Consider the following 8332-nt stretch of genomic DNA (forward strand, 5'->3'; position numbering starts at 1 on the left):
GAAGCCTTACTGCATGTGGATAGAAGCGCTTTGCCATTCTGGACGTGTGTGCTTTGGTGGATCTGAACCTTTTCCCTGATGGGAGTAACTGGAACAACAACATAAATAACATATTTTTTGCTAAACCATTTCTATCACTGACCTAGGCCTTCCTCTCTGAGATGTAGAATGTGTGCCTGTGCCATACACTTGTCCGTTAGCTTCTATCCAAAGTGTTATTTGAGCCAACACCTCCCTAAGAGACTCAAGAATGATGTTTTTTTTCAATCTGGAACTCAGCATGAACGTGATTTGATTGGCTAGCGCATGCACTGCCACTTCACCCAATTCAAAGTGAGTCTCCAACTCATACGGAAAATAACTCCCGTCCCTGGGTGGGCTTGAACCACCAACCTTTCGGTTAACAGCCGAACGCGCTAACCAATTGCGCCACAGAGACAGATGCCACTCAGGAGGTCTTGACCTAAGATGAAGCCTCTATGTTCTTCTGAACATCAAGGTGATGCAAGATAGACTCCAAACGGTTTGTCGTTTGGAGTATGACAAGCTGTTGCGGAAATGTTTTCCAGTTGGGTGTGTTGATGACGCAGACGTTTCTAGCGTGATTGACCGGTCAACAACCAATCACACCGCTATGAATTGGTAATTGCTGTGTAACTTTGTTAGTGAGCTGTTTACCTTGTGGGTATTTACATCGCTTACACACCGCTATGAATTGGTAATTGCTGTGTAACTTTGTTAGTGAGCTGTTTACCTTGTGGGTATTTACATCGCTTACGTACGAAGTGCAAACTTAATTTTCAGTTACAATAACTTTTTATTTATTTTTTACATTGTACAGTGTCCATTTCTCAGTAACCTTTAAAAAATCCAATGAAAAAAAAAAGCCAAACAATTGACTTTTATGTAGAAATAGAACCATCTACAGAGTTTGGTTCACCATGGTTTTTTTTCAATCTGGAACTCAGTGAATACTAGCATGAAGGTGATTTGATTGGCTAAGGCATGCACGGCCACTTCACCCAATTCAAAGTGAGTCTCCATTGAAGTCTCCAACGCATACAGAAAAGATCTTCCGTCCCTGGGTGGGCTTGAACCACCAACCTTTCGGTTAACAGCCGAACGCGCTAACCAATTGCGCCACAGAGACAGATGCCCTTCTGGAGGTCTTGACCTAAGATGAAGCCTCTATGTTCTTCTGAACATCAAGGTGATGCAAGATAGACTCCAAACTGTTTGTTGTTTGTTTGTCGTTTGGAGTATGACAAATGTAACACGATGCACACACAGCTCAATTAAAAGAGTGTGGGCGACAGAGCATCTATCTACTGGGACCAGTATCAGAAGAATTTAAGTACGACTATGGAGGTAGATGAATGCAACACACGTTAAGATTTAAGTTTAAAATAAATTAGTACATTTATTAATACGGTTGAATGGATATATACAATATATGATATAAATAACAATAATTTAAATAAATAGATTGAAATAAATAAATTGTGCAAAGTGCAGTGCAATGAATAACAATATCAGATAATGTTTCCTAAACCTTATCAGGGTGCACCCTTATCTAACTAAATCTATACAATTATATATATATTACATACAGTTATACAATGACCTAAATAATTAATAAAATATCAATTCGAATTTGATTAAAAACAATCACAGTGTTGAAAGTACATTCGAAGTATTTGTTCAAGTTCAGTTATACAGTGTATCAAAGTACATTCAAAATATTCACAGTGTTCAAAGTACATTAAAACAATCAAAATTCGCCATCAAAATTCATCCATTCATAAAACCTGACCTGTAAATTTACAGGCCAGAAACAATTATGCATCTCACATTTGACTGAAATCAACAAATTAATTAAACAAAACAAGTACATTGATCCCAGTTGGTCTACGTAACCATTACGGGGAGGTATGCTAATATGCTAATATTACGTTTGGTTACCTAGCTTGGCTTAGCTTAGTAATTCTCTAACGGTCAAAAGAACTCACCGAAGCTAGCATTCCATTACCGTTAGCGTTGAGTTATTTGTATTTCTTTACTTCGGGGTATCTACAATTCATTGAATCAATATTCAGGCTCTCCGGTTCGGTATTCTCCGGTCAGGTTTTGTGTGTAGTCTTCTCTTGGGTTCTATATCAAATCGATAATGTTTAAATTATTCTAATGTTTAACTTTTTTCAATTATTTAAATTAAAAGTGTTCATAATAATTATTTACCTGTTCACGCGTTCAACTGCCAGTGTCTGTCTGTGTTGGGTGTCAACTGCCAGTGTCTATCTGTGTTGGGTCAGATTTGGTTGCCACGGCAATGACTGAGCGCAGCTCTGATTGGTGGACGGGGTTCTGAAAGTTCTATGGCATTAACCCTTTGTTGTCTGGGCTACACAAGCTGTTGCAAAAATGTTTTCCAGTTGGGTGTGTTGATGACGCAGACGTTTCTAGCGCGATTGACCGGTCAACAACCTATCACACCGCTTTGAATTCTTAACTGCTGTGTAACTGTTGGTGAGCTGTTTACCTTGTGGGTATTTACATCGCTTACGTGTGAAGTGCAAACTTATTTTTCAGTTACAATAACGTTTTGTTTTTTTTACATTGTACAGTGTCCATTTCTCAGTAACTTTTAAAAAATCCAATGAAAAAAAAAAGCCAAACAAATTACTTTCATGTAGAAATAGAACCATCTACAGAGTTTGGTCCGCAATCTTTTTTTTCAATCTGGCTATCATTGAATATTAGCATGAACGTGATATGATTGGCTAATGCATGCACGGCCACTTCACCCAAATAGAAAGTGGGTCCCCATTGAAGTCTCCAACGCATACGGAAAAGATCTCCCGTCCCTGGGTGGGCTTGAACCACCAACCTTTCGGTTAACAGCCGAACGCGCTAACCAATTGCGCCACAGAGACAGCTCTTTTCAGTGACCTCTTGACCTCACTGGAACCCTCTGTGTTCTTCTGAACCTCAAGGTGATGCGAGATAGACTCCAAACTGTTTGACGTTTGGAGTAAACAAGTAGGGCTCTGTTCGTCGTAAGGGCTTAAGTTAAGTCGATCAATTGTCCTATTAGCCAGTTTGAATTACCGAGATGATTGAGGACAGGATATATCGCTCCGTCCAAGGCTGATCCGCAGTCAAATAATGCCGTTAATTTGAACCAGACTAAACTTATCAGGGCAATTGCGCGTGCCCGTCCTACGTCAAAAGGGAGAAGTGTCGTTCACCAAAACCATGATTTTCTGACGGTACAATGGCTACTAAACTCAAAGAAAAAGCCTCTTTTTTTCTCCACTGGCGAGCAGGAGATGATCATGAACGCTTATGAAGAATACAAGACCATAATCATGGCAAAATCCAACACCGCCACCGCTGCGAGAGCAAGACAAGAAGCTGTGTATGGAGGGATATCTATGTATGTATATATTACGGCAAGTTTGGCTTTGGTACTGTGAGTAACGCTTCAAAGTGAGTCTCCATTGAAGTCTCCAACACATACGGAAAATAACTCCCGTCCCTGGGTGGGCTTGAACCACCAACCTTTCGGTTAACAGCCGAACGCGCTAACCAATTGCGCCACAGAGACAGCTGTTTTCAGTGACCTCTTGACCTCACTGGAACCCTCTGTGTTCTTCTGCACTCAATAGTGATATGAGGCTGCGAGAGCAAAAACAATCATGCAAGATAATTGTCTGGCTGGTGACATGTAAGCATGTTTTTGTTATAGCAACAAAACAGATACTGCATGTGGAACTTTCAGTGTACGTGGGCTGTGTGGTACAATAGGAGCAGAGATAGACGGGCTACAAAAGCCCTGCTCAGATGGAAGTCGGGAGAGCGTTGGATTGGTCGTTGGATTTTGGTTATCGTTGGATTTGGATAGTGAATTGGATTTGGGACGTGGCCTCCCCTTCTTGTTTCGTGTCGTGAGCTGGCACGTAACACGTGGGGGCTCGTCCGGGCCAGCTCACGACACGAAACAAGAAGGGGAGGCCACGCAGAATTTAGGATATTTATAGTAACAATAATATATTTATTAATGATTTACAAGTTTATATAGTTATCTAATAATTATAGCAAACGTGTGGTGAAGATCAGTGTTGTGAAGAGAAACAAAAGATGTAATGTAAAGTCAGGTAAATGGTAATATAAACAAACGACGACGATAATCCAAAACCAACGACAACGACAACCACAACGACAATCCCAAATCCAATTCACTATCCAAATCCAACGATAACCAAAATCCAACGACCAATCCAACGCTCTCCCGACTTCCATCTGAGCAGGGCTTTCGTAGCCCAGCCAATCACCCATACACCTGGATCCAATTGCCTGTTGTAACGACAGATAGAGAACAGGCATGCAAATCTCATGGGGCGGGGCCTAGACCCGCCAGGGTCGTAACAATGTTGATACTTTTTTATACAGACAAGTACATAAAAAGGGCTGAACTAGAAAACAAAGTGCGTGAGGTGCCGTTATTTCAAGGAACATTGTTACTTATCATGCCTTCTGAGTTATATTTATTAGAAGTTCAGAAGCAGTTTCACCTGACCTAAAGTACCCACCTAAAGGCATACAGTGAGAACAGACATATGCCTTAATTAAATATTTGAGGTTGCTCCCTGAAGGTCATGGATTGAACATAAATGTGACATTTACAAGGTTATTACTGACCAGTGACAGAGTGGGCGATGTAATCTAGTGGCCTTTTGACCATGTTCAATCCTCTGTGTTCTTCTGAGTTATATTTCGGTTTTTTTTAAGGAAACTCTCCCATCATTGAAGGAAAAGAACTCCCGTCCCTGGGTGGGCTTGAACCACCAACCTTTCGGTTAACAGCCGAACGCGCTAACCAATTGCGCCACAGAGACAGCTGCCTCACGCGGCATCTCCAATGGCCTCTCTGTCGAATCCTCTGTGTTCTTCTGAGTTATGTTCATGACGACTAAGAATGGCGCAATGGAAATACGATCCTCAACGTGACGCGAGATAGACTCCAAACAGTTTGTGTTGTTTGGAGTATGACAAGCTGTTGCAAAAATGTTTTCCAGTTCAACAAAGTATTACAATATTTCAGCCGATGTCATTTAATGTAAAGCTAGGGAATTTGAGCCACTCGAGTGCAACGCTTTTCCCCTACACGTTTACAGAAATGTATGTTCACAATTAGTTTTGCCAGTTTCACGTTAATCTTCCACTAGTAAATTGTTGTAATTATTTTTCCATCTACTGAGCAGAAAGCATTGCCGTTTTAAAGGAAACTCTCCAATCATTGAAGGAAAACATATCCCGTCCCTGGGTGGGCTTGAACCACCAACCTTTCGGTTAACAGCCGAACGCGCTAACCAATTGCGCCACAGAGACAGATGCCTCTCCCAGTCTCTCAATGGCCTCTTTGTTGAAGCCTCTCTGTTCTTCTGATCCTAAAGGTGATGCAAGATAGACTCCAAACTGTTTGTCAGTGGAAACAAAATGCACTTCAGCTCACTTTTGGGTGTCATATCAAAGAGTGTGCACACTTGTGTACATACGATATTTTACATTTAGATTTTTAATAAATTAGCATAAATGTCTAAAAACCTGTTTTCACTTTGTCATTATGGGCTTTTTCTGTGAATTTTAGACAAAAATATGCTCAATCTAATGTACAATATGTCTGTAACGTAACAAAAAGTGGTGAAGGTGAAAGGGGTGTGCAGACTTTCCGGCACGACTGTATATTCAGAGTTTCACTCAATATTCTCCAGTTTCATATGAATAGTTTTTTTTATTTTTTTTTATTTGTATCTTATATATTGTTTTATGTGTAGTACTTTTCTCATGTGTAGTACTTATTGTGTTTGTATGTTTTATGTTATGGGTAGTACTTATTGTGTTTGTATGTTTTATGTTTACTGTATGCACCTATATATACACCAGAGAAAATTCCAGGTAGGTGTAAACCTACTTGGCAATTAAAACAATTCTGATTCTGATCTTTACACATTATGTAATACACTTAATATGTAGTACAATAAGAGTCTTCCCATAAAAGGGAAAAAAAAATTCCCGTCCCTGGGTGGGCTTGAACCACCAACCTTTCGGTTAACAGCCGAACGCGCTAACCAATTGCGCCACAGAGACTGCGCTAGCCTCACTAGCATTACCATGGTAGTTAAACCTAAAGAAAGGCAACTTCAATGTTCAAAAGCATCTGCTGAATGACTAAATGTAAATGATAATCCTTTATTTCCTTATGATGTACACAAAATGGTTGTATGTCTCCGGTATTTCACCAGCCTTGCTATATATATATATAGTATATTTCATATTTAATGTCAGATACAGACGGCAGATTTCTGCTTTAGTATCAACAGCTTTAATGTTAAACCAATTCCAGTTCTACAATTAAAAACTTTATTCCTCTGCCTGATTTTACAGCATTACGAAACTGCCTTCTCATTATTGAAAAAGCTTTGCGCCCAACGTGGGGCTCGAACCCACGACCCTGAGATTAAGAGTCTCATGCTCTACCGACTGAGCTAGCCGGGCTTGTGTCAAGGGAAAATTGCAAGACTTTTTATAATTAACAGCACAAAACAAGTCTTACCACATCCTCTTGTTTCCCCCTAGGGCCTATATAGATAGATAGATCCTTTATTAATCCAGAGGGAAATTTAAGGAATATATTTCATAATGGAAAATAAGATAACAGTGTGCCAAAGGAGGCTCCCATTGCAATCCACAAAAATAGCTGAGGTTTGTAAATGTTACTCTTTAAATGTACATTTTACACATTTACAAATTAACACTGCTTTCAAGACACAGATGGACTCCACGATTAAATACATATTTGTGCATTTTTAATGAAATATAGTTTTATAGGTGTTTACTTTCAGAATGTGTGCATTTTTCCCTAAACCACAAGCTGTGTTCGAACAAAAGACCAACAAACATCAACAAAAATAATACAACAGAATTTTCATCTACGAAACGCCCTTAACCATGTGGAACCTTGAACTGTGGGCTATACAGGCTCTTCAGGCACGGGGAAAAAGATCTCCCGTCCCTGGGTGGGCTTGAACCACCAACCTTTCGGTTAACAGCCGAACGCGCTAACCAATTGCGCCACAGAGACCAGGTGACTGCAGCAGTGAACAGGATTCTTTTTTTTCTATTGGTTCAGGGAACCTTTTCCCTCAGCAAGACTTGTTGGTGGGGGAGGGGTGTCAAAGCAGCAACTGCCACAGCCAAGGGAGTGGGGGAGGGGCAGAGAGCAGGCAGAGCACGTGGCGTGGGGGAGGGGAGAGGAGCTGAGAAACTGTAACAATACCAAAGCACAGGCTGCAAGATCAGTACCACTTGGTACAGGAAATTAAATTCACTGCAAAATGATGAATCTTGACTGTATTGTGTTGAGCAGTTTCATAAATTAGTGAATATAATTAAATGTTTCAATTCAGAGTTTGAATTTTAAATATGGTATAGATGAGCCTAGCAATAAACTAGGATCTATATACCACAACAACTTGACTAGACAATTCCCAAAACTATAAAGGAAAAAGCTCAGCGCCCAACGTGGGGCTCGAACCCACGACCCTGAGATTAAGAGTCTCATGCTCTACCGACTGAGCTAGCCGGGCTGATGACAGGCATCTGAAATCAGCAAATAAAACCTTGTGAGTCACAAGCACCACCCCCTAAAGCTTGATATTTTTTGCTGACCAAAAAAGCTTTCATCCACAACACAGATCTCTTACAAAACAGTCAAATTACTGGGGGTATTAGTATCGTCTCCAATTTATTAATATTCTACAACTCACTTGTTTTAGCACAGTTGAATAGTAAATAAATCTGAATTTCAACTTCAGTCACACCGTGTTTTTAGAGAGGCAATGAATAAGCTAGGTATAAACTCTGGTCGGCTTTTCACTTAAGCACCGCCAACCCCTCTTATGTTTTATCTGTTTCCATTCAAACAAGTACCAGAACTCTTTCGCACTGGGGGTCATGTGACAGTACTAATCCTGTTCCCCCTTCCTCTGCATTCAGGTCTCTGTGGCGCAATTGGTTAGCGCGTTCGGCTGTTAACCGAAAGGTTGGTGGTTCAAGCCCACCCAGGGACGGTGAATTTTTCTTTAACAGACATTTAACACATGGGGCCATATTAAAGATAAAGCATATTTGTATAATATCCCTGCATTATAATGGCTGGAGGGTAAGGCTTAAACTAATAAAAAATTTGTATTTGAATTATATTTATACCTAAACTGAAGTAGCCTACATAACATAATTGTATCCACATCTATCATTTTAATAACCTAAT

The 8332-nt window shown here is 40.2% G+C and overlaps 11 non-coding genes across 11 annotated transcripts; 1 reads left to right on the forward strand and 10 right to left on the reverse strand.

Moving 5' to 3' along the window:
- Positions 1-365: 365 nt before the first annotated feature.
- On the reverse strand, positions 366-439 carry trnan-guu. Its single transcript has one exon. It is a non-coding gene; the product is annotated as a tRNA-Asn (tRNA).
- Positions 440-1076: 637 nt separating this feature from the next.
- Positions 1077-1150, reverse strand: trnan-guu. Its single transcript has one exon. It is a non-coding gene; the product is annotated as a tRNA-Asn (tRNA).
- Positions 1151-2859: 1709 nt separating this feature from the next.
- On the reverse strand, positions 2860-2933 carry trnan-guu. Its single transcript has one exon. It is a non-coding gene; the product is annotated as a tRNA-Asn (tRNA).
- Positions 2934-3533: 600 nt separating this feature from the next.
- Positions 3534-3607, reverse strand: trnan-guu. Its single transcript has one exon. It is a non-coding gene; the product is annotated as a tRNA-Asn (tRNA).
- Positions 3608-4824: 1217 nt separating this feature from the next.
- trnan-guu lies at positions 4825-4898 on the reverse strand. The gene has a single exon. It is a non-coding gene; the product is annotated as a tRNA-Asn (tRNA).
- A 419-nt stretch (positions 4899-5317) lies between these two features.
- Positions 5318-5391, reverse strand: trnan-guu. Its single transcript has one exon. It is a non-coding gene; the product is annotated as a tRNA-Asn (tRNA).
- Positions 5392-6076: 685 nt separating this feature from the next.
- On the reverse strand, positions 6077-6150 carry trnan-guu. Its single transcript has one exon. It is a non-coding gene; the product is annotated as a tRNA-Asn (tRNA).
- A 335-nt stretch (positions 6151-6485) lies between these two features.
- Positions 6486-6558, reverse strand: trnak-cuu. Its single transcript has one exon. It is a non-coding gene; the product is annotated as a tRNA-Lys (tRNA).
- A 512-nt stretch (positions 6559-7070) lies between these two features.
- Positions 7071-7144, reverse strand: trnan-guu. The gene has a single exon. It is a non-coding gene; the product is annotated as a tRNA-Asn (tRNA).
- Positions 7145-7576: 432 nt separating this feature from the next.
- Positions 7577-7649, reverse strand: trnak-cuu. The gene has a single exon. It is a non-coding gene; the product is annotated as a tRNA-Lys (tRNA).
- Positions 7650-8058: 409 nt separating this feature from the next.
- trnan-guu lies at positions 8059-8132 on the forward strand. Its single transcript has one exon. It is a non-coding gene; the product is annotated as a tRNA-Asn (tRNA).
- Positions 8133-8332: the final 200 nt, after the last annotated feature.

The sequence above is a fragment of the Clupea harengus genome, chromosome 18, assembly GCF_900700415.2.
Source record: "Clupea harengus chromosome 18, Ch_v2.0.2, whole genome shotgun sequence".
In the NCBI taxonomy this organism is placed as follows: Eukaryota; Metazoa; Chordata; class Actinopteri; order Clupeiformes; family Clupeidae; genus Clupea; species Clupea harengus.